Here is a 21,189-nt window from a genome sequence, read left to right as displayed (position 1 = left end):
GTGCAGAAATGAAGAAGTTAATGTAAAATAACATTTAAAACAAGAGCGCCGCATGACGGAGCAATATACGCCCGATTCGTGTGCCATTGGAGATGATACACTGATGATTGATGTATTTGTTTTGGAAATAAGCAAAAATAAAACTGGATAAAAATATTGCATAAAAATATTGCATGTGTTAATCGGTTGCATGTCTCCAATCAGACCTGACTGATATATAATCTATATACTACCTCTGACCAAGTTTGGTGAATTCAACTTGAACTAGAGCTTTGTCACTGAACGTGACTTATACCCCCATACCACTTTGACGCAGGATAAAAAGTTGTTTAAAAGTTTCGGATGAATACAATTTGAATTAGAGTCCGGACAAAGTGGCGCCGTTGAAAATGCACTAATTGACCCTATGACCTAGTTCTTGACCCGACATGACCCATATTCGAACTTGACCTAGATATCAACTAGATGCAACTACTGACCAAGTTTGGTAAAGATCGGATGAATACAATTTGAATAAGAGTCCGGACAAAGTGGCGCTGTTGAAAATGGACTAATTGACCCTATGACCTAGTTTTTTACCTGGCATGACCCATATTCGAACTTGGCCTAGATATCAACTAGATGCAACTACTGACCAAGTTTGGTGAAGATAAGATTTATACAATTTGAATTAGAGTCCGGACAAAGTAAAATGCACTAATTGACCCTTTGACCTAGTTTTTGACCCAGCATGACCCATATTCGGACTTGACCTAGATATCAACTAGATGCAACTACTGACCAAGTTTGGTGAAGATCGGATGAATACAATTTGAATTAGAGTCCGGACAAAGTGGCGCCGTTGAAAATGCACTAATTGACCCTATGACCTAGTTTTTGACCCGGCATGACCCATATTCGAACTTGGCCTATATATCAACTAGATGCAACTGCTGACCAAGTTTGGTGAAGATCGGATGAATACAATTTGAAATAGAGTCCGGACAAAGTGGCCCCTTTGAAAATGCACTTATTGACCCTATGACCTAGTTTTTGACCCGGCATGACCCATATTCGAACTTGGCCTAGATATCAACTAGATGCAACTGCTGACCAAGTTTGGTGAAGATCGGATGAATACAATTTGAATTAGAGTCCGGACAAAGTGATGCCTTCCGCCCGCCGCCCGCCGCCCGCCCGCCGCCCGCCCGCCCGCCAAGGGGTTTCACATAATACGTCCCGTATTTTATACGGGCGTATAAAAAGTGAAAATCTCTGAACAAGCCCGCCCCAATCCCCATAGCTTTTGACCCAGGGGCCAGATCAAAATTCCGTCACTGTCACCGTCGCACATATGCTCATAGGTACCATGTATGTAAGTTTCAAGGTTCTAGTGCTAATAATGTAGGAGGAGCAGGTGGCCAGGACGGACGTACAGACGCACATCAATACAATATCCCCACTTTTTCTCCGAAAAACGTGGGGATAATAACACTCGTCCTTGAAGAGTTGACCAGCCTTTGTGGAATGTCACAAAGGGTAAATTACACTGTCCAGGTGACAGGGTGGGAGGGGGGACAAGTTATATTTTGTGGTCACCCCTCAACTGACACATGATTTACAACCCTGGGAAAATTAGAGCCTTGAACTTCCTTTAGTTGATCATTTCTTCATGCAGACAAAACAGTTTAATTCATGAGTAATCAGGTGAATATTAGTTTAAAATCTTCACTTTTCAGTTTGTCTGATTGCCCTCTACAGTTTTCAACTAAAAAAACTGAACAATTCTGTTTTCCTCTTTCATCTTGGGATTAAAATAAAAAGTTCTTGTTTTTTTCACTGTCAAAACCAACACTATGCTTTTTTGCTGATCCTAAACTTTCTGTGGTATTTCATGTTTAGTTTCAATGTTAGTTGCAAACATTTTTACAAGTACTGATTGCACATAAATGCCAGAATATTGCAACTGGTTCTATGAAATCATAATTTTATAGCAGTCAATTTACTTGTACGCTCTTGACATGAGCGAAAAACCTGAGTTTCTTTATCATTCTTTTTTTTTTCGTTACTTTATATCTTCTTATAATATTTACTTAACAACTGATAAATTTTATTATTTAAAAAATATTAACAGTGTATTTGAATATCACTTTTATTGGTATAAAATCCAATTTTATTGGTAATTGTGTAAGCAAACCACAATAAATAAAGATATTACTCATTTCACAACTATTTGATGTTAAAAAAACAAAGAGGATCAGATATTTGCAATGCAAATGTCCATGAACCTGATAGATATCATTTGTTCATCACATTTATTCTGGGGCAGAAAATAAACAGCATGTAAACAATTAGATCTAAAATGTATTTTAAACTTCCACTTTCATGAAATATATACGTATCAAATCTATCTGAAATAGCCAATTCAGTGGAAACGATTACAGTTAAAAAAATATTTTCATTTAATATTACTTATTTTAATGCTTTTCATTACCGTAATTTCTACACACTATAATCATAATATTATGAAATCTTTCTCTGCTAATAACTTCTTCCAACATTCATTTTACTTTTATTTGATTTTCCGATGTAAAAAGTAAATACACGAAAATGTCTTGTAAAAGAAAAGTAAACAAATATGAAGTCCCTATGCAACAAATTGTCATCAAAGGACAAAAGAGTAAGTTTGTTTACCTTTCAACATTCAATTTACTCCATTTTGTTCACAGCTATCCCTGGATGTCACTATCCCAAACACTGATACAAACTGACACTGAGAAATCTAATTTTCATTAATATTTGTTTAAAAATACCAGTGTTCTTTACTGATCCAATCTGCGTCACACACACCTTTTACGGTTGATGCTATTAAAAGATACAACCTCATATGTATTTGATTGTTGACGTGTGCAATGCACCCAAATTTGTACCTTGAGAAACCAACATTAAGGTTTATCAAGGTTACGGGGTTACATGCTTAAAGCACCTGCCTATAGGAAATAGTTAAGCGCATTTGAAAACGGAATCATCTCTTATGCAATTTTATTTAACTAAGAAATATTTTCTTGGTACAAAATGCATAAAATCAAGTATATTTTAAAAATTGTTAAAAGGAATAGGTTATATCGCCTCTTTGGGACGTAAATGAACTTATTCCAAGGAAATCACAAGTTATCATGTGAACAGAATCTAAGCAATCAATAATATCTAAATCATGCTTGTTTTCCCCTATTTTATCCCTTTCCCACTTAGAAACACAGTGAAAATGGCTTGTGCAAACACCATAAAACTGAACATGAAGCCTTTAACTCTTTCAGTGCTGAAACCGAATTTTGAAGGCCTTTGCAAACAGTTTGGATCCAGATGAGACGCCACAGAACGTGGTGTCTCATCTGGATCCAAACTGTTTGCTATTCTGATAGTATTCTTTGAAAAAAATCAAAGAAAATGCTAATTTTAGAAATTCAGCAGACGATATTTTAGCAGACGACAAATTTCCCAGCATGCAAAGGGTTAGAACTTGAATCTAGTAAGAAAGGCCTTTAATTAAATTAAACTTTCTAAGAGACTACACATGCGTCAAAATACATATCCAAGTTGTAAAGGGTTAAATCATGTTTATAAAACGCTCTTAGTAAGATAGAAATTTAAAACAATATCTGCCACAACTCTTTTTTTCAAATATTTTAAGGTTGGGACTTAAAATTTAAATCAATTCTTTCCAAATGTAAACAGCCTTAAATAAATTCTTAATTTCAGCATTTTCACACGGCATTACTGTGTAAACATTCCACTGCAAACACTGCTTCAAAGGATTATTTCTATAATTTTTACAAAGTTGAAATCAAAACAAATCAATTTGTGTAAACCGGAGGGATTTGAAGTCTGGGACCCATGCAAGAAAGACGATCTTGCACCACACAACTCATCGGTACAATCTTCAGATCGGTCTTGATACCCCAGCTGTGGTAGACCATTAAAGGGACTTCATCTGTCATTACTGCTAATTGGTGATAAGCTTTGGGTCTGTGAGCATGAAATAAGAGATAATTATTGTCACAATTGACTTCTCTGTTTTGCCACTGTGACAGGTGTTGTAGGACAGATTAGATCCAATGTCAATTTGTTCCCATTGAGATGTACACTTATGACAAATACTGCTCTTAATGAAATGTAGTCAGTGATAGTAATTAAAACAAGAGGGCCTGAAAGGCCCAAGGTATCCCCCGCAACATATGCTTTGTTTGAGGATGGGTGCAAATTGGACGGATGAACATAATGATAGATGGACGGACGGAGGACAATAACACAAAACTAAGACAAAGGAAGGTTCTTAAGCCTTCACAATTTATTTCATACCAAGTTTCAAAGAAATCCGCCAAAGCGCTTCCAAGATATGGCTCCGGACACAAAAATGCCTATATTAAAAAGCATTTTTTCAAGATACAAAGGGCCATAACTCTGTTTTTAACAGATGGTGTACAATGCCATTTGGCGTGCATCATCCTCTTATGCATATATATACTCATACCAAGTTTAAATGAAATCCGCCAAAGCACTTCCAAGATATGGCTCTGGACACAAAAGTGCCTATAGTAAAAAGCATTTTTTCAAGATACAAAGGGCCATAAGTCTGTTTTTAACAGATGGTGTACAATGCCATTTGGCGTGCATCATCCTCTTATGCATATATATACTCATACTAAGTTTCAATGAAATCCGCCAAAGAACTTCCAAGATATGGCTCCGGACACTAAAAAGCATTTTTTCAAGATACAAAGGGCCATAAGTCTGTTTTTAACAGATGGTGTACAATGCCATTTGGCGTGCATCATCCTCTTATGCATATATATATATACTCATACCAAGTTTAAATGAAATCCACCAAAGAACTTCCAAGATATGGCTCTGGACACAAAAGTGCCGGACGGACGGACGGACAGATGGACAACGCCAAAACAATATCCCTCCGCCTCTGGCGGGGGATAACAAGAGAGCCCAGAAGGCCACTAGCACGCTCACCTTTCACTAGCTGAAACTGAGACCCTAAGAATAAATCAACAGTATAAAAATTTAAAAGACAGAAAGTGTTTGTATATAAACCTCACCTTTAATTGTGACCTTGAACTTTGAAGGCCAAGCATAGGTTATGTGCATGACACATCATTTTCGACAAAGAAAATAACACTTTTAATATTTGTATCAAATTTTAACATGGCATCATAGAGTTATTGACTGGGTATGATATATGGTTGGCCATGAAGTTGTATATGTTAAACAAGGGCTGTTTGTAAAACATGCATGCCCCCTATATGGGCTGTAAGTAGTAGTGGCAGCCATTGTGTGAATATGTTTTTTGTCACTGTGACCTTGACCTTTGACCTAGTGACCTGAAAATCAACGGGGTCATCTGCCAGTCATGATCAATGAACCTATGAAGTTTCATGATCCTAGGCCTAATTATTCTTGAGTTATCATCAGGAAACCATTTAACTGTTTCAAGTCACTGTGACCTTGACCTTTGACCTAGTGACCTGAAAATTAATAGCGGTCATCTGCCAATCATGATCAATGAACCTATGAAGTTTCATGATCCTAGGTGTAAGCATTCTTGAGTTATCATCCGGAAACCATTTTACCATTTCGAGTCACAGTGACCTTGACCTTTGACCTAGTGACCTGAAAATAATAGGGGTCATCTGCGAGTCATGATCAATGTATCTATGAAGTTTCATGATCCTATGACTAAGCATTCTTCAGTTATCATCCCGAAACCATTTTACTATTTTGGGTCACCGTGACCTTGACCTTTGACCTAGTGACCTGAAAATCATTAGGGGTCATCTGCGAGTCATGATCAATGTACCTATGAAGTTTCATGATCCTAGGCCTAAGCGTTCTCGAGTTATCCGGAAACCATTTAACTGTTTCAAGTTACTGTGACCTTGACCTTTGACCTAGTGACCTGAAAATTAATAGCGGTCATCTGCGAGTCATGATCAATGTACCTATGAAGTTTCATGATCCTAGGCAAAAGTGTTCTTGAGTTATCATCCGGAAACCATTTTACTATTTCGGGTCACCGTGACCTTGACCTTTGACCTAGTGACCTGAAAATCAATAAGGGTCATCTGCGAGTCATGATCAATGTATCTATGAAGTTTCATGATCCTAGGCCTAAGCGTTCTTGAGTTATCATCCCGAAACCATTTTACTATTTTGGGTCACCGTGATCTTGACCTTTGACCTAGTGACCTGAAAATCATTAGGGGTCATCTGCGAGTCATGATCAATGTACCTATGAAGTTTCATGATCCTAGGCCTAAGCGTTCTCGAGTTATCATCCGGAAACCATTTTACTATTTCGGATCACTGTGACCTTGACCTTTGACCTAGTGACCTGAAAATCAATCGGGGTCATCTGCCAGTCATGATCAATGTACCTATGAATTTTCATGATCCTAGGCCTAAGTGTTCTTGAGTTATCATCAGGAAACCATTTTACTATTTCGGGTCACCGTGACCTTGACCTTTGACCTAGTGATCTCAAAATCAAAAGGAGTTATCTGCGAGTCATGATCAATGTACATATGAAGTTTCATGATCCTATAAGAACCTATGCTCTTATGTTTAGCGTCACGATTTCACGTGCATTTACGCGTTTTACTTCATATTATAGACGTCATAAAGGTCATTAATAAAAACAATATTTGTATAACATTTGTGCACAACATCACAATCGAGAATTGTAAGTAATTCAATTCATTTGGAACAAATCATCATGGAGACATGCGTCTTTCTACCATTTTATTCTCATACATATGATGATGAATGCGTAGACGTAGACGATTCTCGAAACACAAATAAATTCAAATTATAACAATGTAATATTAAGCAATGTAAAATATAATAATAATTATAATTCTAACAACTCATTTAAATTACATTTACTTAAAACATGCACATGTCAATAAATACATAACAATTATTTATGAATAAATTATAATAAATAAATAAATTAATAATACCGATTGTTATGTTGTCCACAAATGTTATACAAATATTGTTTTTATCAATAACCGTAATGACGTCTATAATATGACATAAAACGCATAAATGCATGTGACGTCGTGGCGCTAAACATAAGAGCGTAGGTTCTTTTACTAGGCCTAAGCATTCTTGAGTTATCATCCGGAAACCATCTGGTGGACGGACAGAGGGACGGACATACAGACCGACATGAGCAAAACAATATACCCCCTCTTCTTCAAAGGGGGGCATAATAAGACACACTCTGAGAGAACTTTGCTAAATGCATGTGCTTAACTCTGTCAGTGCGGGAACCAAATTTGAAGGCCTTAGCAAAGAGTTTAGATCCAGATGAGACGCCACAAAACGTGGCGTCTCATCAGGATCTAAACTGTTTGCTATTCTGATAGTATTCTTTGAAAAAAATCGAAGTAAATGCTAATTTTAGAAATTCAGCAGACCACATTTTAGCAGATGACAAATTTCCCAGCATGCAAAGGGTCAAAATGTGGTACCAGATTAGCCTTTGCAGTCTGCATCTAATTAGAGATGACACTTTCCGCCTAAACCGCATTTATGTTTAGAAGAGACTTTCTTTAAAACAAAAATTCAATAAAGATGCAAAATAATCTAGGACTACATAAAAGCACATGAAATGGCGCGGCAGAGGCCGGCGCGTATCCCCACGCCGCATGTTTGACCCAGGGGCGCCCCAGGGTTGGTAATGGGACCATGCATAGTTGAGATTGACTGTATTGTCATAGGAGATGTTCAGTATCAATTTGAAGTAAATGGGTGTAGAAATGAAGAAGTTAATGTAAAATAACCTCAAAAAATGAGTGAAAATCTCTCACCCGGCCCCACCCCAACCCCCATAACTTTTGACCCATGGGTCAGATCAAAATTTCAAATAGTGCATTGTGGCACATACGATATGCTCATAGCTACCATGTGTGTAAGTTTCAAGGTTCTAGTGCTAATAGTGTAGGAGATAGTAGTCAGGACGGACGGACAGACGGCTGAAATAACCACATAATAGATTTCAAAATCTTAACGTAGGAATGAGCCTTTTTCGAATCGCGGACTCAGATTTCGAAACCTGAACGCTTACCTCAAGGTCAAGGTCACGGGGCAAAAATTGTATGCGCATGGAAAGGTGTTGTCCAGATACACACGCATACCAAATATGAAAGCAATATCTGAAGGGAAACAGTAGTTATGAGCCTTTTTCGAATTGCAGTCGCAGATTTCAAAACCTGAAAACTGTCCCAAAGTTCAAGGTCAAGGTCACAGGGGTAAAAAAAATTATGCGCATGAAAAGATGTTGTCCAGATACACACGCATACCAAATATGAAAGCAATATCTGAAGGGACACAGTAGATATGAGCCTTTTTCGAATCGCAATCGCAGATTTCGAAACCTGAAAACTGACCCCCAAGTTCAAGGTCCCAGGGGTAAAAAGTTGTATGCGCATGGATAGGTGTTGTATAGTTACATATGTATATCATATATAAATCAATATCTGAAGGGACACAGTAATTATGAGCCTTTTTCGAATTGCGGTTGCAGGAAAATCCCTGACCCAGCCCAGCCCCATACCCCATTACTTTTGACCCAGGGGTCAGATCAAAATTCCCTCGCTGTCACCGTCCCACATATGCTCATAGCTACCATGTGTGTAAGTTTCATGGTTCTAGTGCTAATAGTGTAGGAGGAGCAGGTGGCCAGGACAGACTGAGGGAAGACGGAGATAACCACAATATCCCCACTTTTTCTCTGAAAATACGGTTTACACACAGTTGAACCAAATGTTCTTTGTACACTTCAGACGTGCACTGACTTTTCTTCAGTTACGATGCTGCTAACAAATTGGTTAGTTCTCAAAACTTGGCATTATAGGCAGAGGGAAAATCTTATCTCAAGATGCAAGCTGAGACTGCCCATGGAAAGCACTTATGGCAAATTCATTTTAAAGTCATGGTCATGTTTGTGGAGATTTAATCAGTCTGCATTCGAGGGAATTTCCACTCAATATATAGAAGCTAAATTTATATTTAGTATAACATGTTAACAAATTATCCTATTTTATAAATAAAATGCAACATTTAGTTAGTTTCCCTAAGCAGCTCTGTAGCTTGAACCTAAGTTAATATAATATTGACAACTTGACAACACTTAGTTATCAATTTATAAGTATTTGGGAGCAAACAATCAAATACACCAATTTCCCAATATGAAGACTTCACAACGCTAATTTTCCAAATTTTAGGGGTTTTTGCTCAAATTTGTAGTTGGTCGCATAAGCAGCCGACTAAATTTACAGTGCATATGTAGCAAATCAGTATGTGCTTAGAAGCCTTAGCTAGAGTAAGAACAGCAACTCACTATTCTAGGAACGATTACCGCTGCCTGTCTGCACTGCAGATGAAGAATGCTTACAAGCTGGTATATACACTCACTGCAGAACTAGAGAGCGTCTGCTCTACTTGTGCAGTTAGTGTATATACCAGCTTGTAAGACAACATTGGCCAGTCTAGTGTTAACCATTGAAATCTGTACATATTGGCTGCTTTCAGGGAAAACGGGGCTTAATGCATGTTAAATAAGATTAGCCTGTGCAATCCGCACAAGCTAATCAAGGACAACAACAGCGAACAATTTCAGTGCCTTCAGCGCTTTGATTCCCAATTGGGCTGGTACCGGTAGTTTTCCCAATTAGGCAAACAAAATCGCTGATATTGCATCAATCCAAATTGAGAAATCATTCACAAATGGTTGAATAAAAACAGTGCTTGATGAGCGCACATCATGTTACACGATTACACATGTTCAATTAGGGCCTCTGTCCCGATTGGATGTCAAATAGAGGCATGCTTCTGGAGTCATCTGCATAGTGCACATGTGTGTTTACTTCTGAAAAATGGAGAACTTTTGTGTTCATGAAATTACTTAATACATTTATTGTCTGAATATTGGCAAAAAAATTACAAGTTTTTGTAAGTAATATACTGATAATTGACTACAGTAAAGATGGCCTGATTGATCATTTAAGGTGTCCCGCTTTTTTGTCTAATGTTCCCACATTTTGTATGGAATGTCCCCATTTGGACCTGAAAAATTCTGACATCTATGCCTAGCTACCTATAAAATTTGAAACCATTGATTCCATTAAGCTTTATTGCACAAAGATCTTTCAGCTTGTAGAGACAATCTCTCGAGTCCATATCATGGGAAGAACCAAAGCTTGGTATCTATGGGGGATCCTAAAACACTCCTTTATTGGGGATTTAAACCAGAACTTTCTGGTCTAAAAGTGAGCACCAAATTCACTTAACAAGTGTGACAGTGAGTTCACCAGTCTTTTTCACCTGATGCAACCCCTTTCTTTTTCATTTTATAATATCTTCATGTGTGTGTGCGATTGTTGAAATATAGCGTAATTTTTCCATGAAACAGTTTTTCCATGAAACAATTTTATAATTTGTAAAAGCTCTGAAAATCAGGCAACGATCACCTCCATGTACATTCTGGCCTGTTTGATTTACCTCAGATACCAGTGGTACCTGATCTCAGGCTCTGTCAGTAAACAGGGCTGTGCTCCTTTCACTGACCTGAATTAACATCCCACAGTAACTAGTTACGCTCAGCTGGCCAAGAACAACAACTCCTGATGCAACGTTGTTATGGAAGGAAGCAGATTGGTGTTGTGCTTTTGCCAGACAGCATTTTACCGTTAAACAGTTTTTTTTTGCGGTTTTACAGAAGATTGAATAATATCAACTGATGGGGGATCATAAAATGATGCGCATCTCCAAGGGAAATAACTGGTTTTCTATCAAATCTTGTATCATCTTTGATACCATGCCAGATTTACAGAAAATTGAATTTTCTGTTTACACCATTTATTAATTTACAATCAAAATATTCCCTAAATAGTTCTCAGTTGGCTCAGCTGGTATTTAACATTATCATGGTTAATCTATATAACATACAGATAATGTAAAAAGGTAAAGTTTATCTTCTCTGGAATGAGGTTAATGATTCCTTGATGGAAATGTTTCTAAAAGTGGTTGTCTGGCATCCATATTTTGTCCTTGAAACTTTCCTTTCACAATGTAAGCTAATGCATAGATGGGAAAAACATAGATTATGGACAGGGCCGAACAATTCAAAATGATGCAGTAACACATACTTACCTTTCTTGTTGTCAATTGAAATGTGAAGGCAGAGCTATTGATTTAAGCCACGTTTTGGGAAAAACCAGGCTTAATGCATTGCTATAAAGAGTTGTCCCAGATTAATCAGGGACGACAGTAGTCCCTAAGCTTTTTTTGTGCATGTAAATTGAGTATCTTGGAAACCAAAATCCAGTCCAGACTAAATGTATCATCCCTAAATAACCCCTGAATCCTTAGTAAGTCTTAATAAGTCTCTGTGGATTGCAAATATTAATCTGTAAGGACACTTTAAAGGGACCTTGCAACATTTGGATGAATTGACAACATTAAAAAAATTGTCTCTGATTCAGATATCCACATTTTCGTTGAGGTTGTGAGGAAACAGTTAATACTCAACATTTACTGGTATTTACATGCGCTAAAATATCCATTATATGCATCTTTTGACGGTTTTAAATCTGAATTTTTAATTGACATTTAATACAAGGATGGCTTATACAAAGTATAAATAACACTAATACTTATTTGAGCATGGATGGACGATTGGTTTACATGCCAGACATTTACAACAAGGGTCAGTGGCTCCTGCCCAGTAGATGATTACTTTTTTTCCTTTTTGTAATTTTATTATTGTTTTTTACTGGAGCTATTTTAAGTTCCAATGTTTACATTTATCGATTTAAAGCATTCAATGACAAACTTCAATACATGCCAAAATCTGTGAAAAGGTCTCTTTAAGCACATCCATTAAAACCGGTTTACCAGGGCATGGCTCATTCATAACTCAATCAATCATAGCACCATTTCAAAACAATAACATACAGGTAACCAAACCAGAATCAATCACTCTACAAGCTGTGCCTGTAAAAAAGGAAACCTAACATGTGACTCTGTTAAACAAGATGTTATTATAAAGGTACTGAAAGTGTTTCTAAGGTCATTCATGCTTATTTAAGATGTGATGAAAAATGGAGGAAAAAATCAGAAAGTCTGGAAATGTGTAGGACTTTATAAGGCCCCACAGTAACACTCTAGTATACCCATTAGCATCATGGGGATTACATTTCTGTGAAGAATGAAATTACCAAAGTACTGCCGGTTTCGCTCTGTATTTGTTCCCCAACAGAAATGAAATAAGCTGCTTGATAACAGGCCATCATACCAACTCATCTAATTCTTGTGATTGGCTTCTGACCGAAAATATAAACCATGCAATGTAACAAGAAGCCATCTTCGTGATTTCTGATTACACATGCCTTGGTAAAAATCAGCCATCATAAAGATAGGCCACCACATCTGTGCAAGGATTTTATTGATACATTTATGTTCATGCAGAATTTTGAATTGCGTAAAGCTGGTTTATTGACAACAATGCGTCCTATATGGCATGACAGATGCAAAAATAATGGGATAAATTGTCATGCTGGGAGGTTTTCAGCATCTTATGGATTATGATGACAGCCAGTGCAAGCTGTAACAGTGGCTCATATTTACATAAGATTCAACCCTTTACCACTACATATTTAGTGGCTCATATTTACATAAGATTCAACCCTTTACCACTTAGATAGATATTTAGTTGCTCATATTTACATAAGATTCAACCCTTTACCACTTAGATATTTTGAGTGGCTCATATTTACATAAGATTTAACCCTTTACCACTTAGATAGATATTTAGTGGCTCATATTTACATAACATTTAACCCTTTACCACTTAGATAGATATTTAGTGGCTCATATTTACATAAGATTTAACCCTTTACCACTTAGATAGATATTTAGTGGCTCATATTTACATAAGATTTAACCCGTTACCACTTAGATAGATTGAGTGGCTCATATTTACATAAGATTTAACCCTTTACCACTTAGATAGATATTTAGTGGCTCATATTTACATAAGATTTAACCCTTTACCACTTAGATAGATATTTAGTGGCTCATATTTACATAAGATTTAACCCGTTACCACTTAGATAGATTGAGTGGCTCATATTTACATAAGATTTAACCCTTTACCACTTAGATAGATATTTAGTGGCTCATATTTACATAAGATTTAACCCTTTACCACTTAGATAGATATTTAGTGGCTCATATTTACATAAGATTCAACCCTTAACCACTTAGATAGATATTTAGTTGCTCATATTTACATAAGATTCAACCCTTTACCACTTAGATAGATATTTAGTGGCTCATATTTACATAAGATTTAACCCGTTACCACTTAGATAGATTGAGTGGCTCATATTTACATAAGATTTAACCCTTTACCACTTAGATAGATATTTAGTGGCTCATATTTATATAACATTTAACCCTTTACCACTTAGATAGATATTTAGTGGCTCATATTTACATAAGATTTAACCCTTTACCACTTAGATAGATATTTAGTGGCTCATATTTACATAAGATTTAACCCGTTACCACTTAGATAGATTGAGTGGCTCATATTTACATAAGATTTAACCCTTTACCACTTAGATAGATATTTAACGGCTCATATTTACATAAGATTTAACCCTTTACCACTTAGATAGATATTTAGTGGCTCATATTTACATAAGATTTAACCCTTTACCACTTGGTTAGATATTTTCACGCATTTGTAGTCCTTTAGAAAGTTACATTTAATTGAAGACCTTTCTGACTTAATTCATGTTTTTAAGGTTTCATCTCCGAACCTTAGATACTGATGAGAAGCAAACAGCATAAAACCTGAACAAACTGCCAGTTACTCGCAGGCTGTTCTGGTTTCATGCTGTTTGCACATAGCCATTTCTGCAAGGGAAAGGGTAAAAGACATCCATTTTTCATCGTTTGGTTTTCTATTTGCATATTTTTTTATACAAAAAGAAAGAACAGGGCCTGTATTAACCAACATATTCTTAGACTAAAGTCTGAAAAAAGAATATTCTTACAATTGTATTGTGCTTTAACTACTCGAAAGTCAAGTCTAGCATGGCAGTTAACACAAATGATTACAGTCCAACCTGCCAGAGCGACCGCCTGTTAATAGCGACCAACAATCAATAACGACCTCACCGATTTCCTCCTGAACGATTTCACTATATATTGAACCTGCGAATAAAGCCCACCTGCGAACAAAGACCAAAGACCGCCCTTTTACATTCCCAAAAGTCTATTTTGATAGCTTACAACGACCACTGTGCAATCATAAAAATCAACGATTGCGCAACTTTCAACAAACAAACAAAATGCCCACCATGACGCTGTGTAGTCACGTGATACACATCTTACCAGTGGAATCGTCGGTCGCTATGGGGATATTGGCAAGTGACAGTTTATTGCACTCGATAGCAGTTGTTTATTTAACACGCATTGCTAATTGGTAGTCGCCTGCTTCTTTTATGCAATTGACGGTTTGTCAAAAGTGTAAAAATTTGCCTTTGTATTTAAGTGACTCGCGATTAATGTACTAATTGCCGAAAATATCAAAGACAAGTTTGGGGCTTTCATCAACTCATTAAGGAAATTAACGGTTTCATATCAATTACGATGCCCTAAATACAAACATTTTGAGAGTCATTCCCTTCTTAAATTTCTCCTTGATAAGACGTGCATAGATTATAAAAAAGTAAATTGTCAGTTCAGGTTTACCATCATGGCTTCCAAGTCAAGTCTAGCAGCAGTTAACACAAATGGTTATATACAAGTCAAGTCTAGCATAGCAGTTAACACAAAAAATTTTTTAATGATCATATACAAGTCAAGTCTAGCATGGCAGTTAACACAAATGATTATGTACAAGTCAAGTCTAGCATGGCAGTTAACACAAATGATTATATACAATATGGTTTTTTTTAGCTTCGCTGTTTTCGGAGAAAACGCGAGGTATTGTCATAGCCAGCTAGTTGTCCGCCATTGTGCTAAAACCTTTCCACGGCTCTAAAATCAAAGTACATCCACCTACAATTTTGAAATCTCATATGTAGCTGCAATTTAATGAGTTCAACACGCCACACCCATTTCTGGGTCACTAGGTCAAAGGTCAAGATCACTGTGACTTCTAAAAAAATAATCTTCCTACAAGCTTTCATTTATTCAAAACTGCACCCGCAGCTGAGCGTTGGCACCTGCTATGTGCTCTTGTTTCATGTGCATTCATGAATACCCTAAATAATTTTTATTGAGTCTAAGAATGGGTTGATGAATACTGGCACAGACTTCATTTTATAATCCTTCATAAATATGAGTTCTGTAGCACTGCTAGATTTCATCACATAATGCAGCTGAAGCCTAAATCTGAACACATCTGAATAATTATAACACCCGAAACAACATCACCAAGTAAATTGGCATGTATGTTACACAGTAACATCATAATTTATGAGTTGTATATACACATGTGAAAGTGGAACACATGAGCCTTGCTTTGCGTAAAGGGGGTTTAATGCATATGTGTTAAGTGTCGTCCCAGATTGGCCTGTTATTCTGCACAGACTATCAGGGACGACACTTTCTGCTCTTATGATATTTTTGTCTCATGAAAGTCTCTTCTTAGCAAAAATCAAGTTAAGGCGGAAAGGGTCGTCCCTGATTAGCCTGTGTGGACTGCACAGGCTAATATGGGACAACACTTTACGCACAAGCATTATACCCCCATTTCACAGAGTGAGGCTCACATGTACACATGTACTTGTCTTTATCAGCAACAACATCAGTTTCAAGCACAATAAAACCAGCACTGCACAGCCAATGTACCCGTAAGCTTCATGCATCTGTTCAGACCATTTGAGCCGCGTTCTGTGAATACTGGGCTTAATGCATGTGCTTAAAGTGTCTTCCCAGATTAGCCTGTGAAGTCTGTACAGGCTAATTAGGGACAACACTTTCGACCTCAAGGATTTTTGTTATTGGACAAAGCATACCATACAAATGGAAAGAGTCATCCCTGATTAGCCTGTGCGGACAGGGTTAACTCTTTTCACACATGCATTAAGCCCCATTTTCCCAGAATGAGGCTCATTTCATTTAGAGCAATATTTGTCATATTGTACTCTTTAAGAGTACATCAACAATGGCAAAGATGGTAATTTTTGTTTTTCGATGGTCTCTTCTTAGTGAAAATCCAGTTTAAGCGAAACTGGGTCCCTGATTATGCTAATCTGAGAATACACTTCACAAACATGCATTAAGGCCTGTTTTCCCACTGAAAAAAAAGGCTTGTGAAAGTGATATATATTCACGCACAAGACCTTGTCTTAATCACAAACAACAACAAGTACAAATGCAATAAATCCTTTAGTGCACAGCATATGTAAGCTTTATGTATCAGTGTTACCCATCATTTTGTGTTATAATGAGCATCATGCCACTACAATAAGAGAAGCTCTTGTATGAGCATCATTCTGCCAGACTTGTAGGAGCTCAGTCATGATAATAACCACTTGTTTAAATATGGCTAAACACTTCGAAACATGCAACAAAAAAACAATCAGCATCTAGACCGCTATTCTACTTAAATCAGAAGGGGAAGAATGGCTTCAGAAAGGATTGCAGGACCAATAAGCTCACAAGTTATGTGGGTTGGCCGTGGAAACAACCCAGGATTTGTAGTCCATATTTTTAATATTTTTATCAGAACATAGTGTGTGTTAACAAAGAACAAGAGATGTGTTTGTCAGAAACACAATGCCCCCTACTGTGCCGCTTTGATACATGTTTTTTTACCTTTGACCTTAAGGGTGACCTTGACCGTTCACCACTCAAAATTTGCAGCTCCATGAGATACACATGTATGCCAAATATCAAGTTGCTATGTGAAGGGATAAAGAAGTTATGAGCATTTTGTGAAACCTTAACGCGAAACCTAAACGCAAAGTGTGACGGAAGGACGGACAGACAGACGGACGGACGGACTGTCCGATCACTATATGCCCTCCTTTGGGGGCATAAAAACTTACAAGAATCTTTCATTTTCAGATGTGCTTTCATTTAATGATTTCAAGATCTTGACAATTAAGCACGTTGTTTAAAGAGTTATAACACAAGTTTGCAGGTATTATTTCAGTTATCACACTACATTAGTGCCTTTTCAAATGTTTAAGTCTGTCATATTTAACAATTCACATGTACACTTTAAAACACGGAAGTCTCAGAAAAAGCTATATCCCCCATCAAGATTTGTTATGACCCTTAATTGGTGACCTTGATTTCAAGCAAAGGTGACTTACTCTTTCCTCCTTCACATAAACCCAATGACCTATACATTTGGCCCAAGTTCTATCAAAATCCTTCAATGTTTAAAGGAGGTTTGAACCCCAAACACAAATAAGAGCTAAAACTTTTTACTATAAACTATAACTTTGACCTTTTGTAGGTCACAGTGACTGTCTCATGCCTTCTGCTCACTGTCTTAATGACCCTAACATTTTAGCCAGGCTTCATACAAATCTGTCATTAGGTATAGGAGATACTGAGCAGACAGACAGATGTCCAATAGCTGTCCATGGTGATTCCAGTCTACCACCTCCAGTTGGAACACAAAGACAAAACTAAACTGAGGAGCTGCGCCATGAGCGCATGATACGCCCGTCGTTCGCCAATGAAGTAGTAAGGTAATAAATAACCCTTTGAATCATTTTTTTACTTCAGTTTATTTGTATTTGAATACATGGTTTATTTTATAAGTACATGAGCATGGAGTGCCGTCTCCTTGACATTCATACCATATCTTTTTTTGAGTATATGTATGCATTTCTTTAGAGGATATGGAGTTGAAGTAAACCTGTTATAGATATTTTGACCAATAATAAAAGAGAAATGTAGATGGGTAAGTGGTAGTGTACAATCGGAATAGAAAAAAGCTCACCTTGTTCAATTTTTCAGGGATACTAAAAAAAAAAAAAAAAAATCCATCGAAGGATATTTGAGCTACAGTAGGACATTCAATGAAATCACGAAATTTTGACGAACAAAGTCCCATAACTCTGGAACGACAATTCAGAATTCCGTCAAAAACGAAAGGGGATCAGGGTTTATCAATATTAAGATTGTGTTAAAATTTGAAGAAAATCTGTCAAAGGATATTTGACGTAGCGTACGACATTAACAGACGGACGGACGGACGGCTACGGTAGGACATTCAATGAAATCACGAAATTTTGACGAACAAAGTCCCATAACTCTGGAACGACAATTCAGAATTCCGTCAAAAACGAAAGGGGATCAGGGTTTATCAATATTAAGATTGTGTTAAAATTTGAAGAAAATCTGTCAAAGGATATTTGACGTAGCGTACGACATTAACAGACGGACGGACGGACGGACAGACGGACGGACGGACAGACGGACGGACGGACGGACAGACGCGGGGTATACCATAATACGTCCCGTCATAGACGGGCGTATAAAAACAGTTAATAGCTGATCATTACAGGCATAAATGTTGTTTTCTCATCTGTTTTAAGGCAAGGTACATTACACTTTACAAAGAAAATAAGTGGCCACTATCTTGCAATCTTGTACCTCTTATCACACACCGGGATGTATCAGGTAGAAAAAACAACCAGACCTGGGAATCTGAATGTGGATCTACAATAATTGAAACAGACAGCTGAACAAAACTCCTACTTGCATCTGGCTCTGAACAATCTTAATTATGTGTATTTAGGGTCACACTCTTTGAGATGCGTTCTGGAAAAACTGGGCTTATTACAGGTGATAAAAGTGTCATCATGGACATGCTTTTCAAGTCCAGACAGGCTAATAGGGATGACACTCTTCCCATTTATGGAATAATAGGGATGACACTCTTCCCATTTATGGAATAATAGGATGACACTCTTCCCATTTATGGAAGTTTTCGTTATTTACTGGTAGGCTTTCTACTTCCTATTGTTGCACTGAGCTATTGTATTGGTTTTTTGTCATATTATTTATAAACAAGATGCAATATTGTTTTTTTTATTTTATTTCAACTGCCCATTAAATATAATTCATTAAGATTTTTTGTAACAAGGTTTTGGAAATAAAATATGAAATTCCATTATATATATTACGACGCTCCAATACCAGTACATTAGCTATCCTGTGTTAAAAACACATCTTAGAAAGCCAATACTAAAGATTTAAAGGCTCGGTCAGACCATCTAACGAATATGTAACGGAGAGTAAACGATTAAATATGCAGATTTTGGTTATCCGGTGATGAAATTTACCTGCTCTGCCGCTCAAGACGCTAGCAATCGGTGTGTGAAGCGTAGAAAAAACAAAATGACCGCACAAGTACCGGTGATGTAACGGAAATAAACATACGTTTAACGGATATGTACTGGCTAATGAACGGTCGGCTTACGGATATTACCGTGCGAGTAACAGACTTCTACTGGATAAAACGGCAGTGTAGCTCATTAGTACCGAACAAAACGTTCTCCCAACGTGAGAGAAACGGAAAAGTACCGAACATCAACGTACAAAAAACGGTCATTTTATGTCATGCTTTATTTATATTTTAAAGTATCATAATTTCGATTTGCTTTGTTTTTAATGCATATGCTTGTTTGTTTCTGTATTAAGAATGTTTATGTACACTTACGCCAAAAATAAAATAAATAAATAAATCTTGGTTGGTCAAACACTTTTATATTTTCTTTCTGATGAAAAAGAAGGGTACATCCTCAGTATCATGTGGCAAAGCTTCAGGTTCTGGCAGGTCAAGGTCTCCGTTATCAGCTGCTGCCTTCAGGTCTGACTCGTCCCACAAATGCGCAACAGATGAAGCATCACAGCCTCCAATGTCAGCCCAGGCAAACTTGTAGTCAGAATCCACCAGAGCTAGCAAACGGAGAAGTACTTCTTATAGTTAAAATACGTAGACCCGGATCTTGGTTGACATTTGCAGGCAATAATTGTTTTGTTCCGCCACAATTCTCCCACTTTTTTATACGTTAGCTGTCTGTTATTATCTGTTGAAAATGCGTTAGGACCAGGACAACCGGACATAAAGAACATCAACCGGATACGTACAGGAGGTGTAACGCACGAGTTCAGAACAAACCGTAAACTAACATTGAAGACCGAACATCAAACAGAGATATCTGTCCGTTTTATCCGGTGGAAAATTTTGAACATGCTCAAAACTTCCCAACGGATGGAACGGATGTCACTGGACATCGCCCAACAAGGAGCGGATTCACCGGATATGAAACGGACATTAAACGGATAAGAATGGAAACGAACGGATAAAATGATTTTATGGCCGTTTCTTGTCCGTTACCTTGGTGTGACCGGGCCTTAAAGAAGCACTGCATCACTGGAACACATTGATTTTAAAGTTTAACCTTTACTTTTTGCCATTTAAGTGCTCATAACTATACACTTACTGCTACTAAATAAATTAACTGGATATCATGCAAAATCTATACATCAACTACTTTAAAATCATTATTATTTGTGTGAATTAAATTTATTTGTTTTAATTGGTTGACCAATCCATTAATTAAAAGCAAACACATTGCAAAGTGACCAACACTAATTTCTCTTTTTTTTTAAATCCAAAATCAGAAATCCACAAATTTACGTGTTTTTTAAATGCTAAAATTTCATGCCTACCAATATAAATAAGCCGTGCTCTGTGAAAAGGGGGTTTAATGCATGTGCGTAAAGTGTCGTTTCAGATTATCCTGTGCAGTCAGAACAGGCCAATCAGGGATGATACTTTTTGCTTAAACTGGATTTTTGTGAAGAAGAGACTATCTTTAAAAAAAAAAAGGCATACAAATGCGGGAAATGTCGTCTCTGATTAGCCTGTGCAGACTGCACAGGCTAATCTGGGACAACACTTTATGCACATGCATTACACCCCTTTTTCACAGAGCATGCCTCAAATGATTTTACAGTTATTACATTGCCTAACCACAGCAACCATGATTGTCACATGCTCAATGTGTGTTACAATGTGACAATAATGAAACCAATTAGTGTCAATTGTCATTTTAACAAAAGGAAACTTAAAGGAAACTGGATACA

The 21,189-nt window shown here is 37.1% G+C and overlaps 1 protein-coding gene across 2 annotated transcripts in view; it reads right to left on the bottom strand.

Annotated features, from left to right (window-relative positions):
• LOC127842247 (leucine zipper putative tumor suppressor 2 homolog) overlaps positions 1-21,189 on the bottom strand; it is a 123,312-nt gene that overhangs the window by 62,364 nt on the left and 39,759 nt on the right. Inside the window, exon 1 of one of the 2 annotated variants that reach the window (XM_052371669.1) lies at positions 2,674-2,854. The exons of the other annotated variant lie outside the window; for it this stretch is intronic. The gene's annotated coding sequence lies outside the window, so the exon portion shown is untranslated. Of the gene's footprint in view, positions 1-2,673; positions 2,855-21,189 lie in introns of those variants that run through there. 2 annotated transcript variants of the gene reach the window in all.

The sequence above is a fragment of the Dreissena polymorpha genome, chromosome 8, assembly GCF_020536995.1.
Source record: "Dreissena polymorpha isolate Duluth1 chromosome 8, UMN_Dpol_1.0, whole genome shotgun sequence".
NCBI lineage: Eukaryota > Metazoa > Mollusca > Bivalvia > Myida > Dreissenidae > Dreissena > Dreissena polymorpha.
The sequence above is the reverse complement of the archived record's forward strand: the minus strand, read 5'-3'. Positions and strand labels throughout refer to the sequence as shown.